Raw genomic sequence first — 17873 nt, forward strand, 5'->3', positions numbered from 1 at the left:
CATAAAATCTACCCCAAGCCATCATTCCACCCATGCAAATCTATGCTCTATTCCAAATAAACTTTCTCCAATTGAATGTTTCCATTCTCTTCTCCCTCAGTCCTGCCCTGAGTGATTCGTTCATTTATGCATTCATTCATTCATTCATTCACTCATTCATTCAGCAGATACACCCAGACACCTACCTTGATGTCTATCTTACTCTGAATTCATCTTGGCAAAAATGTTGCAGAAGTTGAGAGTTGCCTGAGACCAGCCGTCAGCCTCACAATGACCCTGTTGACCCTAATTCCGCCTCACATTATTGTCATGGCGCTGCCTAAATTCAACAAAAAGTCAAAACTAAGAGACTGATTTCTAGAAAAGAGCTGGAAAGGACCTAAGAGGTCATCTACTTCCAGCTTCTTTTATTAATATGAGTGAACCGAGGCCCTGACACACTTGAGACTTGCCCAAGGTTACAGAGTGCCAAAGCTGCAACCAGGACTCAGATTTCCCCACCCCGCCCAGCCCTCTGTTCTTTCCTCCCTTCTTACTTCCTTCATTCACACTTAATCCAAATACAAAGATTACATATCTATTACTTTGATTAGAAAATATGAACATTTTACTTTAAAAACCATCCCAGTTATACTCAGTGTCAAAGAAAGAAATTACCTTTGGTGATTTGTCTTTGAATTTATTCTCAGTTTACCCTGAAGAGTGAACATGCCAGCAACCCAGACCAGGACCTTTGCTCCGACTAGAGCCCTTAGGACTGAAAAAAATTAAGTCAGGTGAAAGTCACATGCTTATTTACAAGGTAGGTTTTCAGTGCAAGTTTCCAGCCAAATGCCTTCTGCCTAAGGCTAATTCTCAGAAATTCCTCTATGGTTCCACCACTCTGTGTATGACTGTCGTCTTACACTTTGTGCTAGTGAAGCTGACTTCTGGTGTGTGCACGTGTGCGCGCACACACACACACACACACACACAGTCTTTGTTCCCCTGATTTAAGGTGATACAACCGTCATCCATAATAAGTGGGCAGTTTCCAGAAGAAAGCTTGTGCTTCAGACCTGTGATTCTGCCCTTCTACTGTGGGAACGGCTGCCAAGTCCACAATTTCAATCTATATTCTCCAGGAGAGCAATGAAAGCATTTAAAACAACAACAACAACAAAACTTCTTTTGTTTTTTATTTCATTTACTTGTCATTTCTATTCCTACATAATGGTTCCGGGACTATACCTTTTGTGTGCTTTCGATTGATTGATTGATTGATTGATTTCTATTGATTTTGTTTTTAAAGCAGGATATTTTTTGTGCCCTGGCCTTGTCTTCAGAGACAGAATCTGCCTATAATTCAAACATCCTCAGTAACCTCAAGTGTCTTCTTGGAACATTAACTCTTGGTACTTTTTTGGGTCTCATCTAACTCAGGGGTAGAGACCTAGAGCAACCTTTGGGTCTTTATTTTTAAGTAATCTCTACATCTAACATGGGGCTCAAGCTCACAACCCTGAGGTCAAGAGTTGCATGCTCTACCGACAGAACCAGCCAGGCGCCCCAACCTTTGGTGCTTAAACATGGATTCCAACCCACTGCCTGGTGCTGAGGGTTGGAGAATAGGGAGAGTATACTGTATTTCTACTCTCTGACCCAGCAGGCTCCAACGTTAGTCATTGCACCAAGAAATGAAAAAGCGGGTAGAAAAAACAGAAAGTTGGCAAGAGTCCTGAGGGCTGGGTTCAAGGAAGTGCTCAAACTTGCGAGCATTAAATTTGGAATTAAAAAATCAGTATGATGGTTCATTGAATCAAAATAGCAGCATAAATACAAAAAAAAAACACTATCGTTTTCTGGCTGGGCAAACCAGCAGGCTGTGTGGAGCCTAAGAATGTTGCAAAGCAGAAGCAAACATTCAAAGGAAATCTCTAAAGACAGACAAAGTAAATATAAAATGTTTTTTGGCTTAGAAGATAAGACTGTCCTTAGAGGGCATGTCGGGACCTTAATTATTTACCTTAGGACATTTGTGAGCCAGCCAGAGCTGCCAAGTTACAAGAATAAAACAGGCTTTTCACCATAAGCAAGATAAATACAAAGAAGATTAAGAGCAGGTGGAACCAAACCTCAGAGCCACCCTTTCCTCAAGCAGTCTCAAAGTCTTCCACATTCCAACAGAGAAAGACCAGAATTGCACTGCAATGATTCCGAACCTGCAGGTGAAAATCCAGGGCTACCCATGGGAGTTAGGATGGAAGAAAATAAAAATATGACACCTTACCAGATGTAGTATGTGCACTGATCAGCAGGGAGTGCTCCTGTTGACCTTTTTCCGTGCTCCAGGGAGGGGTGGTATCAGACCAGGATTTGCTTTGGGTAGCCTTAGTTTTGAATTTTTCAACTTTCTTGCCTGGGCTCACAAGTTATTTTTTATCTGCATTCAACTCCGTGATCCACATGGCTATTGATACTATAACCATTTTTTTGAGCATCTGGGATCCAAAAGGTGTGGGCGGCATAAGTGGAAGCTATAGACTCCATCATTTGGGTCCTCTGCCCCTCCATGAATAGTCCCTGGGAGGAAGGGACTGATCCTACCGCAAGGACTGAACAGGGCATGAGACGGCCATTGCAAGAAGGGAAACAGAGGCTTGAGCAAAGTGGAATGAATGTGAGAAACATAATACCTGGATTGCCTGGTCAAAGCATACTGAGGACAGTCATAGGGCCGAAGAGCTAAAAGGGGCCAACGGGATCATCTGATTCCAAATCCCACCTGATTCAGAATTCCTCTGATTGAGAATTGTGACCAATGGTCAGTCAACCTCTGCTTGCAATATTCAGAGATATTTTTGGCAGGCGAAGAATTGCAGCACTCAGATCCCTTTCCAAGAAAGGACTTAGCAACCCAGCTTCCCTGGAGGTCTGATAACCTCCAGCTGTTAGTGCCTTCAGGGTCCGCCTCAGCTTTTCAATCTTCTCTGGGAGTCCCCAGCCAAAGGCTGAGCAAAGTGGTGGCATAAAGACCTGACCATTTCTGCCCAACAAGGCACTCCTCTTAGTGGATAATGTTTGCTTTGGAGCTCTTCACTGGCCTGGCAGAGACTTAGTCAGAACTACAGTCTGAAGGCTCTCCTGCCCAATCTTGCTTTCTCTCCTGTCCAAGTGTTACACCTCAGTAAGCCTTAATACATGAAGCACAGGGGATTTTTTTTAGAGCATGAGCTATTCCTTTTATATATATATATATATATATATATATATTTTTTTTTTTTTTTTTAATTAAGTAAACTCTATCCACAACGTGGGGCTTAAACTCATGACCCTGAAACTAAGAGTTGCATGCTCTACTGACTGAGCCAGCCTGGGCATAAGCTATTCTTTATGATACTGTAACAGTAGAAACATGACACTACACGTTTGTCAAAACCCATAGAATTTTACAGCACAAAAAGTGAACCTTAATGTATATGCATTAAAGAACAATCACTTAGGAGGTGAGGGGATTCCAGGATGGAATGCAGACTAACAAAACAATCTAACTGTATTACAAATATACAAAACACCTGTACTTGAAGGGGTTGGGGGAAAGGTGCTGACCTAAGTAACTCTGGGAACAGGTGGAGTCTGTAAGACTAATGGCCATTAAACTACACATAAGCACTGTATTCTGGCTGATAAAGTTGTTTCCCACAGGAGCACACGTTCACAATTCTAATAACACTATACATGTATATTGCAATTGAACAATGAAGTAAATGGATGGCAGATGGTGGGAGCCAGCTTTCTCGGCTTAAGTGAGAAGTTACAGGTAAGCAAAGGGAGGTCTAGAAAGAGCCATGTGGTAATAAATCAGAGTTGGAGGCATCAATATGAATCCATGTTTTGTTCCATAAAGATTCAGATGGTTACATATAGAAATATTTATAAATATGTGTATATACCCAGGTTAGTATACACACATATATCTTGCTCTATCAGCTGAGAGGGCATAAAATCAACAGCCCCTCAGTAGCAATAAGCATATATAGCACCCAGAGCTTGGTTTTCAATTCCTTTCTCCAATAAAAGGAACCAGGACTACTTGGAGAAATGGGTGATTCTAGGACTGGGGCAAGAAATATACAAGGTGACCCTGGAGCTTCATATAGTGCCAGAAAGTAAAAAAGTGCTCAAGAAAGAAACAAACACAACACCAAAACCCACATTGATAGAGGTATAACATAGGGACACAGAAGCCAACTGAAAGAGTTCCCGATGGCCAAAGTTGGAACAAGTTGAGAAATGAAATTAACAAATTAGTGTTGGATTATAACCTGAAGTATGAAATAATTACACATAAGTTTCTACAATATAAGTAAATGATTTAACAAATAAATAAATGAAGAGACAAATGTTCCATGAAGAAAAATTCCAAATAACTTGTGTAGATACTCCAATCTCAATGAGGGAATGCTTAACTCTCCACTCCTTAAGCATGGGTGGCACATAGTGGCTTCCTTCCAAAGAGTACCGTATGGAAAGAGGAAAAAAGAGTCACTTTGCAGTGGAGAAATCCGACAAACACTGCTTCAGCCATGTGATCAAGGTAAACACCAGTCGTGATAAGTCATGTTGACAGTATGTGTCCTTTTTTTTTTAAAAGATTTTATTTATTTATTTATTTGCCAGAGAGAGAGTGAGCGCACAAGCAGGGGGAGCGGCAGGCAGAGGGGAAGCAGGCTTCCCGCTGAGCAAGGAGCTGATGCAGGACTCGATCCCAGGACCCTGGGATTATGACCTGAGCTGAAGGCAGACACTTAAGCAACTGAGCCACCCAGGCATCCCAGACAGTATGTATCCTTGATATGATGCAAGGAAACAGTACTTTACTTCTGTGGTTTTCCTTCTAAGAACCCATAACCACAGTATAATTGTGAGAACAACATAAAACAAATTCCAATTGAGACATTTTACAAAATACAGGATCAACGGTCCTCAAAACTTTCCGGGTTGTCAAAAACAAGGAAATCTGAGAAACTGTCAAACTAAAAGTAACCAGAGGAGTTATAACTACTAAATGCAATAAGGCACCCAGGATGGGATCTGGAACAGAAAGAGGACATTAGGTAAAAACTAAAGAAATTAAATAAAGTATGGACTTCAGTTAATAATAATGTATCAATATTGGTTCATTAATTGTGATATATGTACCACACAAATATTAAATGTTAATTACAGGGGATTCTGTATGTGGGTTATATTGGAACACTCTATACTATCTTCATAATTTTTCTGTAAATCTAAAACTGTTGTAAAATGAAAAGGTTGGTTTTTTTTTTTTTTAAGATTTTATTTATTTATTTGACAGAGAGAGACACAGACAGAGAGGGAACACCAGCAGCGGGAGTGGGAGAGGGAGAAGCAGGCTTCCTGCCGAGCAGGGAGCCCGATGCGGGGCTCGATCCCAGGACCCTGGGATCATGACCTGAGCTGAAGGCAGACACTTAATGACTGAGCCACCCAGGCGCCCTGAAAAGGTTGTTTTTAAAAACACTCCCTTATATTGTTAAAACTAACTTTCTCATATTTAGCTAACATCTGCCTGCCAAGAGTCTTTACCACCTTGAGTGATGTTTGATGATCCTCTGCCTGGATCCCTCCTACCCTAGATCTTCATGTGGCTGCCTTTATTGTCATTCAGGACTCAACTCAAACATCACCACCTCAGTGAGGGTGCTTCCAACTACTCAGTCTGAAGAGGCATCTCCTAATCCCCAACCCTATCGTCTTATCTTGTCTTGGTTTCTTCTGAAATTATTTTTATTTTTATGTATCGTCTTATAACCACCCCCACACATGAGGCCCAGAACCTCATTATTCTTGCCCACAGCAATCTTCGCAAGTACCTAGAAAACAGTCTGGAAATACAGAGAACACTCAAGGAGATTTATTAGTTGAATGAACAAATGAAAAAATTGGTCTGCTTTCTTCGACATGATAGTTCTTTGAACATATGGACTTGCATGCCTCCAAGTTTTCTTTACTTCGAGCTGGAAACCTCTAGATTCTTCACATGTTTCTCACTTAACATAGGCCTCTGGTACCGGATGATGATACGGTAGTAATAAAATTATGTATGTATGTATTTATTTATTTATTTAGTGCTTTATCATATACTGTGCGCTGTGGTAAGTAAGCACTTTTAAAACAGCTTCTCTTTTATCCGCACAAAATTTATGCTCTATAAGTCAGGCATTGTTGGATGATTTCTGGAATGTCATTATCCCCCTTAAAAATGGCCCCAGATCTGGACTCTACCAATGAAATACATTCTAGACAAAAGAACTATTGCCTTCTCTGATGTCTTTGTCCATCAACATGACCTATTTGGGGGATAGGTTTGCTTAAGCAGCAGTGAAGCCATGCTTTTACTGCTGTCCTCTGCCAGTGGTCATCACACTGGTCTGTGATGAGATAAGGAGCTTGTAGCAGACTGTAAACCACCCACATCACTAAGGACACTGTTCAGTTCAGCTGGTTTGTTTTTCACAGCAAGACCTTCTCAATGAAGGAAGCTGTGTGTTGGTTTCTAGTCTGACACCAGCTCTTCATCTTGTTGTGGACTGCCTCTCTGAATAGCACTGATCTCAGCCACAATTCTTAGCATTGTTTTCTTATTCTGTGTTGTAACAGACTCAATATTTAGTTCATTCCTGCTGCCAACCAACTTCGAGCAAACGACTCAGGGTAGAAATCCTACAAAGAATACTCAAAGATTGCCCAGAAGGAGGGCAGTTGGTGAGAAAATGTGAGAAGAAGGTGAGAGGGTGGCATAGTGGAGAAGTCCTTAGACTGAGTCCTATGACCTCTAGTTTAGTCCTGGATCTGTCATTCGCCGGCTGTGGGTAGGGAAATTCTCTCCAGTTCTCATTTTCCTCATCTGTGAAAGAAGGTGATGGAGGTAGATAAATTCTTTCAGTTCTTGTGCTCTAGGTTTTAACTCCTTGAGTCAAATGACTTCCACATACTAAATGTCCCTAGGCTGAGCCTTTCCACAACTTGTGTGTCCCCATCACATCTGCCACCATTTTGTTTCCCACAAAGTTTTGCCTGGTGACGACACAACCGGCTTCAGAACAGGAATGTCACAGTGATATCCAGCAGCCAGGCCCAAAGATAAGGGAATTAGAGTCTAGGGGCTGAAAGGCATCTTCAGCAATATGTGTCTCCCAATGATTGAGCAATGCTTTTGTCAAACATAGAGGTATCAATAAATGCATGCCATCAGATTTTTTCTGGAGGTTTCTGGTACTGCATATAAAGGGCTTGAAAGTTACTACTCTGTCCTAAGAGCAAGTAAAAAGCTGAACAGACTGAAAAATCAACAACTCTTCTTGGATCTGTAGGAGAGGGAATGACATCGGACAAACCACTCCACCCAAGATTGGAGAGACCAACAGGTGAGTACAGAAAGTCATTGCTTACCAGAACAGAGATTCATAAGCAGAACCACCATGGAAATAATTTGGATATTGAGAAATTGATTCTAAAGTTTAAATGGAGAGGCAAAAGACCCAGAATGGCCAACACAATTTTGAAGGACAGGAACTAAATTTTAGGACTGACACTACCCAACTTCAAGACTTACTATAAAGCTACAGTACTCAAGACAGTGAGGTACTGGTGAAAGAATGGACAAATAAATCAATGGAACAGAACAGAGAGCACAGAAATAGACCCATCTACAAACAGACCCATATACATTCTGTCAAAGGAGCAAAGGCAAGACAATGGAGCAAAGATAGTCTTTTCCAACAAAAAGAAATAAAAGGCATCCGAATTGGCAAAGAAGAAGTCAAACTCTCACTCTTTGCAAATGATATGATACTTTACGTGGAAAACCCAAAAGACTCCATCCCAAAACTGCTAGAACTCATATAGGAATTCAGTAAAGTGGCAGGATATAAAATCAGTGCACAGAAATCAGTGGCATTTCTATACACCAACAACAAGACAGAAGAAAGAGAAATTAAGGAGTCGATCCTATTTACAATTGCACTCCAAACCACAAGATACCTAGGAATACATCTAACCAAAGAGGCAAAGAATCTGTACTCAGAAAACTATAGAATACTCATGAAAGAAATTGAGGAAGACACAAAGAAATGGAAAAATGTTCCATGCTCATGGATTGGAAGAACAAATATTGTGAAGATGTCCATGCTACCTAGAGCAATCTACACATTTAATGCAATCCCTATCAAAATACCATCAACTTTTACAAAGAAATGGAACAAATAATCCTAAAATTTGTATGGGACCAGAAAAGACCCCGAATAGCCAGAGGAATGTTGAAAAAGAAAAGCAAAGCTGGCAGCATCACAATTCCGGACTTCAAGCTCTATTACAAAGCTGTCATCATCAAGACAGTATGGTACTGGCACAAAAACAGACACATAAATCAATGGAACAGAATAGAGAGCCCAGAAATGGACCCTCAACTCTATGGTCAACTAATCTTTGACAAAGCAGGAAAGAATGTCCAATGGAAAAGACAGTCTCTTCAACAAATAGTGTTGGGAAAATTGGATAGCCACATGCAGAAGAATGAAACTGGACCATTTCCTTACACCACGCACAAAAATACACTCAAAATGGATGAAAGACTTCAATGTGAGACAGGAATCCATCAAAATCCTTGAGGAGAACACAGGCAGCAACCTCTTCGACCTCAGCCGCAGCAACTTCTTCCTAGAAACATCATCAAAGGCAAGGGAAGCAAGGGCAAAAATGAACTATTGGGACTTCATCAAGATAAAAAGCTTTTGCACAGCAAAGGAAACAATCAACAAAACCAAAAGACAACCGACAGAATGGAGAAGATATTTGCAGATGACAGATCAGATAAAGGGCTAGTATCCAAAATCTATAAAGGACTTATCAAACTCAACACCCAAAGAACAACTAATCCAATCGAGAAATGGGCAGAAGACATGAACAGACATTTCTGCAAAGAAGACATCCAAATGCCCAACAGACACATGAAAAAGTGCTCAACGTCACTAGCCATTAGGGAAATACAAATCAAAACCACAATGAGATACGACCTCACACCAGTCATGATGACTAAAATTAACAAGTCAGGAAATGACAGATGTTGGCAAGGATGCAGAGAAAAGGGAACCCTCCTACACTGTTGGTGGGAATGCAAGCTGGTGCAGCCACTCTGGAAAACAGTATGGAGTTTCCTCAAAAAGTTGAAAATAGAGCTACCCTATGACCCAGCAATTGCTCTACTGGGTGTTTACCCCAAAGATACAAATGTAGTGATCTGGAGGGGCACGTGAAGCAATGTTTGTAGCAGCAATGTCCACAATAGCCAAACTATGGAAAGAGCCAAGATGTCCATCAACAGATGAATGGATAAAGAAGATGTTATATATATATATATACAATGGAATATTATGCAGCCTCAAAAAAATGAAATCTTGCCATTTGCAATGATGTGGATGGAACTAGAGGGTATTATGCTAAGCGAAATAAGTCAATCAGATGAAGATAAGTATCATATAATCTCACTGATATGAGGATTTTGAGAAACAAGACAGAGGATCATAGGGGAAAGGAGGGAAAAATGAAACAAGACGAAACCAGAGAGGGAGACAAGCCATTAAGAGACTCTAAATCTCAGGAAACAAACTGAGGGTTGCTGGAGTGGAGGGGGTGGGAGGGATGGGGTGGCTGGGTGATGGACACTGGGGAGGGTATGTACTATGGTGAGCACTGTGAATTGTGTAAGACTGATGAATCACAGACCTATACCCCTGAAACAAATAATACATTATATGTTAATAAAAAATTAAAAAATAAAATAAAATACATTAACCCAATAAAATAGTTAAAATCTAAAAAAAACCAGACACACACACAAAACAAACAAGCAAACAAAAAAGATAGTGTTTTCAACATATGATGCTGGAACAACTGGACCTTATACCCTTCACAGAATTAATTCAAAATCGATCACAGACCTAAATGTGAAATGCAAAACTAGGGGCTCCTGGATGGCTCAGTCGGTTAAGCATCTGACTTCAGCTCAGGTCATGATCCCAGGGTCCTGGGATCGAGCCCCACGTCGGGCTCCCTGCTCAGTGGGGAGTCTGCTTCTCCCTCTGCCCCTCCCCCCTGCTTGTTCTCTCTCTGTCTCTCTTGCTTGCTCACTCTCTCTCAAATAAGTAAGTAAATAAATAAATAAATAAAATCTTAAAATTGTTCTGAAGGGATTCATCAGTGCCTTTGTCACTCTCTGTAGTAAGCTGAACAATGACCCCAAAGATATCAGGTCCCACTCCCTGGAACCTATAAATGTGACCTTACTTAGAAAAATGTTATTTTATTGGCAAATGGAATTAAGGATCTTGAAACGGACAGATTATCTTGGATTATCTGGGTGGGCCCTGAATGCAATCACAAGAGTCCTTATCAAAGGGACGAAGAGGAAGATTTCACACACAGAAGAGGAACAGGCAATGCGACCACAGAGGCAGATACTGAAGTGATGTGCCCACAAGCTGTGGAATAGTGGCAGCCACCAGAAGCTGAAGAAGTCGAGGCGCAGATTCTCTCCTACAGCCTTTGGAGGAGCATGGCCCTGTTGAGACCTCGATTTCTGCCCAGTGACACTGATTCTGGACTTCTGATCTCCAGACCAGTGAAAGAATACATTTCTGCTGTTTGAAGCCACCGAATATGCGGTCATTTGTTGTAGCAGCCACAAGAAACTCATACACCATCTTCCTAAATGTCACCTTCCTTTCATATAGATTTTTCATTCCGTAATGAATAAAGCCACCCACATGTATCAGTCAGGACCCTCTCCAATTTGAGTGTTTAATCCAGGGACTATAGACGAAGGTGTGAGTAGAGTTTGAGAGACCTCAAAGAGTGTCCGTTTCACAGAGCTGACCGGTGGGGGAGACTCCGGCACCACCCCGGGCCTCGCGGGTTAGGGGGACAGAAGCTGTGTGCAGACAGACGGCCGTCTGACAGGAGCTGTGGCCTGCAGTCAGGGGACACATTTGGCCCGCCGCAGAGCAGCAGGGAGAATAAGCACCTCATATCACTCTCTTCCGTGGCTCTGATTTCCTGCTAGTGGCCTCTGGTCACAAATGCAAGGCAGCCATCCAGGTCAGCCTCCTGGACACAGAGAAGAGTGGCGAAGAGTGGAGAGTGGATTTATAAGGGCAGATGGAAATATCTGGCACCCATTTAACTTCAATCCCTTCTCAAGACCGTCCACATAACAGATGGACTTTGTGAGACAGAGGGCCCCCTGGATCCTAGCTCTGTGGCCTTGGGCAAGTCCCTACTTCCCTAGGCTTCCTTCTCCTCATCTGTAAAATGAAGGAACTAGACTAGAAAGTCTTTAAGATCCCTTTCAGCTCTAATGCTCAGGATTTGAGAAGCAGACTAAATGCCTTCCCAGGCTGAGGCTGACCTGTGTCTAGAGTCCTGACAGCTGTTTACTTACGAAAACATAAACAGGCCTCTCTTTTCCATGACGTATCTCTGCACCCGTGCAAGGGTGTGCAGCGCACGCTGGTTATGGAGCTACTCCAAGGGAAGGAGCAGGCTGTGCTCCCTCAACGTGGACATGTCACAGGCATGCTGGAAAAGGGAACGGGGGCCTAGAAGACCAGACCGGGCCCCGGACAGCCAACGGCGTGATGTGAGGAGCAAGCCACTCACCCAACGGCCAGGACGCTGGTCAGTGGGCACGTCTGCTCGTTCCTCAAGAAAACTCTGGGGGGCCTCAGCAGCTGGGCAGCAGCTGGTGCAGCCCTCGGCCCTCGGGCTGGCCCGGCAACTCCACTGGCAGGCCCAGCAGAGGGGTGGCTGCCAGCAACCACACAGATGGTAATAATTAGCCAGAGAGTCAAACTATGGAAAGTTCCAAGGGTCCAGGAGAGCCCCACACTGAACAATGAACATACACCGAGCCTTCCCCTGCTGCCTTGAGACATTTTGTTCTGTATTATGCCTGCCTTTTCAACTTCTCCTGTCTGCTTCTGTCTCTTTGGAACCTCTTTTTCAAAATGGAGGATGAAGCAAAGGAAGAGAATATCTTCATGAGCCCTCCAGGCCTCCAGAAGATGTGAACTACCTGCCCCTCCCCCCCAATCCCCATATACCTTGGGTGGCCTGGGATAAACAACAGATTTCCTCCCTGCCCCTAGCCCCACCCGTCATCATTAACTAGGACCCTCCATAACTCCTGATGGGCCCCACATGAGCACTCGTTTATAAGTATATGACTTGGCGGTGGGGGGCCTAACAAGGACCTCTATCCCTAAATCCTTAGAAACCCTCCCCAAACTGCTGATTCCTAAATTCCATTTTGTTCTCAACAAAACAATTTGACCCTCTTTGTACACACAACCATACTTGGGAAACGTGTGCTTTAAGGTTGCTCAGTGAGTTAAGGGCCCCAAGGTCCTATTGGAGATGAGGAAAGAAGAGGAGTCAGCGTGTGAGAAACTGAGAAGGTGGGTGGAAGCGGGGGTGGGGGGGTGGGGGGGGGAGTGGGGGGGTGGGGGTGGGCCAGGAAGGACAAAAGGACAGAGAGAGAGGGCCCTGGGCACTGATGGATGGCATCACCCACTTCACACCACTGCCTACAGCTGTCCCTGTTGAGTCGGTGCTATAAATGTTTTCTGAAAATTCAGATAAGCAGCTTCTCTATCAAGAAAACAAGAGATAAGAAACAGCACAGAGGACCATAGGGGAAGGGAGGGAAAACGGAATGGGAAGTCATCAGAGAGGGAGACAAACCATTGGAGACTCTTAACTCTAGGAAACAAACTGAGGGTTGCTGGAGGGGAGGTGGGTGGGGGATGGGGTAACTGGGTGAAGGGCATAAAGGAGGGCACGTGATATGATGAGCACCGGGTATTATACGCAACTGATAAATTATTGAACGCTACATCTGAAACCAATGATGTACTTATATGTTGGCTAAGTGAATTAAAAAAAACACACACAAGGGAAGCTTGCACTGTGGACCTCAGACCCTCAGAAAGGAGCTTGCCTTTCCAGCGATGGGGTAGAGTACAACCGCGGAATGTGGTTAGGGGGTGCCTGGGGGGGTCTCCCTCTTCCGAAATGCTTCCCCTATTCATTGCCACCGCGAAATCTAAGTCTCCCACTAGAGCCAAACCTGCATATCAATTCATTTATTAATCACTTCCCAGTGGTTTGCTAACAGTCAAGCACTGGCCAAAGGGAATTCTGATGGACAAGAACTAGGATTAATTTTAGATACAGGGTACTGACGGTGTTAGGTGCAGAGCAGGGCTCAGTGGGAGGCTGCAGCTGGGACCTTCTCTGTCTTGTCAGAAAGTGACCGAGATCCTTGCAGAAGAGGAGGGAGGAATCCCTGGACACCAGGACTCTGGGAGAGCCTGGAGACAGGTTAAGATGGCAATCCGCGCCACAGGGTTACCCACACCGGGCCCTGCCTGACAATATGCTTGCTTAGATGCAGGTGCACCGGACCCCCCCGCCGACCCCCCCATATCAGGCACCCTTTGTATCATCTGCCCCCTGTTCTCCAAAATGCCTGAGTGCTGCACTCAGACCTCATACTGTGGGTGTTCTGCTCCCTCCATCCTCTTCTAAACATGGCACATTTCAAACAGACAGAAATGGACTAAGTCAGGGAGGATTAGATCTACTATAACCGTACTGTAAGCTTTAAGCACCCACAGGCAAACCAGACAGTCCTGAGTTAGCGCCGACCCTAGCGCTTACCAGCTGTATGTGTTTGTGCATATTGTTTCCTCCTCTAGACCTCGGGTTCCTCATTTGTAAACTGGGGATAATAAGAGTTGTCACTCGATGTGCAGTTTTGAGGATTAAACAAATGAGAAAATGCATATGAAGCACTTAGCACAAGGCCTGGCTCCTAGTAAGTGCTCAATAAATGTCAATTATTAATGTATTTCTTGCCTACTTTTACTTCCAGTAAAGTCTAGCAAACTGATGGGCATAACTTTCAGAATCATTGCAAATTTAATCTAGACTTAAGCTAGGCTCACAGATTTGTTCTTTGAAAAAGCCACAAAATTCTTTTGTAATTCATGATCTCCTTACTGGTTTTTTTATCTGCTATATTTAGCTCTTAAATTTTATATCTCAGAAGTCATCCTTCCAAAAATACAAGTGGTTCAGCCAATGGCATTTACTCACTGAAAAAACAAACAAATTTGTTTTTGAAATAACAATAGGTCGGAGGTGGGACTAATTTCCATAACTTCAAAGATAAATAGATTATACCTCATTTCATCCAAGGGTCCAATTTGACAAAGTGACCCTAAAGGCTAGTTGTTTCAGTTCTACCTCTTTAATCTCTGGGAGAACATCTCAGCTCTTTCTCATAGGTCTCTCAGGGTCTCTCTAAGCTGTCTCTCAGGGACGCTGGTCCTTTCTCGCTGGGGTCCAGGAACAACCCTCTCCCCCGAGCTCACAGCTGAAATCACTAGTGTCCATTTTATAGTCTCGAACAGCAGTTACTTATTTCCAGACGGCCGCCGAACTACCTAAGGTTAATCCAACAACCTCTTTTACACATAAAAACATAATTCACTGAGTGTTTACTATGTGCCAGACACAGTTCTAAATGCTTTTTGTGGACTAATTCATTTTATCGTAATAATATCTCTGTGAGAGAGATACTGTCATTATCGTCCCTCTACATGGGATAGCATAACTTGGATAATTTGCCTACGATGACGTAGCTAATACGTGGCAGAACTGGGATTGGAACCCAAGGGGTCTGGCTACAGAGCTGCTTTCCCACTAAACCATACCACCTCTGAGAGAAGAGGCGACGTTTATCGGGGATACTGCTTGAACAAAACTCCTGACTCCACTCTTTCACAGAAGCACCCTTCCTTCCATGGAACATTCTGTCCTGACCCTGTCACTCTGTTCCTTCCAGCCTTTTCTCTGGGGCATCCTTTGCCAAAACTATGAACAAAACACATTCACCACAATATCCCTCTTATCTCTGTCAAACAGGGCTGCAAAAATATTCGAGGCACTGGGGCTCAGACTCAGAGGATGGGGCTCCAAACCCACTATCAGTCGTAACTGGCTGGGTGCCCTTGAGCAAGTCAATTCATGTCTCTACCTTTAGATGCCCTATCCGCAGAGTGGGCAACATGCCTTTGTGAGGATTACATGAGCTAATCCTTGTAATGTGCTCAGCAGAGTGCCTGGCTCAATCAGTAAGCTGTTATCATTACAGAAGATCAATAACAGCTATTATGATTATTGATCATGCAGTCCGTAACTGTGAGCAGAGTTGAGAAGGGCACATTCAGAAAAGACTCAGAGAGCGGCCAGCTTGTAAGCCAGGCTCTCCGGGGCTCTGCCCCTTGCCTGTCCCTGCACGTGAGGACAGGCTGCCTGAGATGGAAGGGCTCATTCCCACACCTGGCTGGCACACAGCTCCACTGGGTGTCCCGGGGCAGGAGATGACCACGAAGTAGGAGGGAGTTGGGGGGCCAAGTGAGTGCTTAGACAGGGGAGCTAGAAATCCCGCTGTGAATCAACTCCATTCCAGAAGCACTTTCAGCCCAGACACGTTACTCTTTCCAGCTTAGCAGTTCTGAGACTGTTTTCAAAACTTTCTTTCAACTGGGCACCCCAACATATAAGTCAGGAAAGAGCTGCTTTGTTGGGAGTGGGAAGAGGAGGCTCCTGGAGCACTTGCAGGCTCCTGGTTGAACTCCTCCCCCAAAAGGACCCTGTGTCCCTTCTAAACAGCAATGATGTCCTCAGACCACAGTTTGAGAAGCGTTTCTTAAGAGAAACAAATGCATATACTACATGAACCCTGCCCTTAGGGAGCTTGGAGTCCAGTGAGCTGGCAGCTGCAGTCCTGCACTGGCTGGCAAGTAAACTCCGACGTCCCTGGTGGAAGGTCAGATCCCAACAGGGCGTCCTTGCTAGCTCCTACAGAACCTTCGGGCTTTGCAGTGGCACGAGATCCTTCTCCATTTACATCACACGCTAAAGGGATGGGGAAGAGCTTGCTCGCCTTGTTCACTTGCTTCAGTAAAATAATCTTTTAAAACTAACTTACCTCTCACAACACCTCGGTGGGGTGGGGTTATAACTATCCCATTTTACAGATGAGGAGACTGAGGCTGAGGACATTTAACTTGTCCAGAGCCACCCAGCCAGGCAATGCTGGAACCATTGCTGCCTGTTTTCAGAGCAGGGCAGCCGGGCCTTGAGACTGAGGCTACCTCAGTGCAGGCCCCATCTCTGCCATGGACCAGTTGTTTCTCCGGCATCAGCGTCCTCATCTGTAAATAAGGCTGATGGCGATGACGCCTACCACCCTTAGAATGGTGGCTGGCACGCAGCCAGTGCCCAACAAGAGCTCATTGCTGTCTTGGGATCACCCACTAATAGGTTATGACGAGTTTGTTCAATTCACCGTCTCATTGATCTGGCCCGTGAAGAGAACAGCGCAGGGCAGTATGCGTGTGGCTAAGGAGCTGTGTGTGGTAGAGGTAAGTGAAAGCCATAGGAGCGCAAACGAAGGGCATTTGAAATGCCTCATTTAGGACTGCTTCCTAAAGTTTTGAGTACTCCTTGTGCAGAAGCCATGCTGAGTCGTTGGTGTCGGTCCAATGTCAGCACGTGCGGTGCCAAGGCTAAGCCTTCCAGCCACTGACTGCCGGGAGCGTGTCCCTAACAAAGCCAAGGGCCCCACGCAGCCTCCCGGCTGGACGGGTTACCTCTGCCACGGTCACCTGGGTCTCGAACTGCACCTGGGCTCTGCCCGGAATCGCCCAGCACTGGTGCTCCAGGGCCCTCGTGCCACATCCCCACGCCTGGAGGGGCAACTCCAGAGTGTGCCCATGGGTGGGAGGGGGAGGGAAGGAGAGAGCCCCGGGAGCCGGCAGGACACATGGTCCCGGTCCTGGCACTTCCCTCATTTCTTCGTCAGTCTCCCCAGAGCTGAAGGTATTTAGGAGAGCTCCTTGACATTCCAGGGACTCAAAAACAAAAAACAAAAAACCACCCCAGAATTGGGGGAACTCTCAGAATTCTGCCACAACACTTTCCATACCAGAACTCAAACAAAACGTGTGCTTCCAGGAGCCCAAGAGTTAAAGTGCAATTCAGAAAGAGAGGGAAAAGAAATGTCTGACCTTATGCCTGAGAGTCTGCCCACCCACCACACACACCCGTGGGCAAGAGAATGCCCTCAGCCCAAGGCTTAAAGGACAAGTCCTCCTTTTGCGCAATAAATGTCAAACGATCGCAAGAATGTCCAGTCCCCCGTGCCTACCTCTCGGGCTGGGGTCCCCAGGGTCGTTTCTCGCCGCCGTTTGCACCACCTGCTACCACGGATCCATCATCCCTCCTTGGGAAGCCAGCGCTTGCCGCTGCTCAGGGAGGGGTTCCGCGGAAGGAAGGGGAGGGCAGGCACTGAGATCACCGACGTGGGAAGGGGATGGTCTCCGAACCAAGCACTTGGTCAGAGGGAAAAGGATGTTTTGTAATTTTTGGCTTGAATTTCCAGAGGCAGAACAGGAAATGTCCACTGGGGCTGGGAGCTCCAGGGAGAAATGGGCTGCAGTCTCCCTTCGGAGGGGAACTTCCCGGGGGGCTCTCAACGGTGCCCTATCTGGAATTTAAAGCTCCGTCTAAATTCTGGTGCCCCTTTCCCCCTTACTCTTTCCCTTAGCACATTTTTTTTTCTTAATGGAACGTCAGCTTCGTTCCTGACATGCTGGAAAAATTTTCCTCTGCCTAAACTTGGCTCAGGAACACTCTCTCCTTGTGAGAAAATTTCTCCTGTTACAAAGTTCAGTTTAAAAAAC

The 17873-nt window shown here is 44.8% G+C and overlaps 1 protein-coding gene across 7 annotated transcripts in view; it reads right to left on the reverse strand.

Annotated features, from left to right (window-relative positions):
• TACC1 (transforming acidic coiled-coil containing protein 1) overlaps positions 1–17476 on the reverse strand; it is a 116477-nt gene extending 99001 nt beyond the window's left edge. For 2 of the 7 annotated variants that reach the window (XM_036072677.2, XM_078069592.1), the window contains exon 1: positions 17339–17475. The gene's annotated coding sequence lies outside the window, so the exon portion shown is untranslated. Of the gene's footprint in view, positions 1–17338 lie in introns of all 7 variants that reach the window. The other 5 variants (XM_078069589.1, XM_078069593.1, XM_078069595.1 and 2 more) reach the window with 5 other exon arrangements.
• Positions 17477–17873: the final 397 nt, after the last annotated feature.

Source organism: Halichoerus grypus, chromosome 3, assembly GCF_964656455.1.
Source record: "Halichoerus grypus chromosome 3, mHalGry1.hap1.1, whole genome shotgun sequence".
In the NCBI taxonomy this organism is placed as follows: Eukaryota; Metazoa; Chordata; class Mammalia; order Carnivora; family Phocidae; genus Halichoerus; species Halichoerus grypus.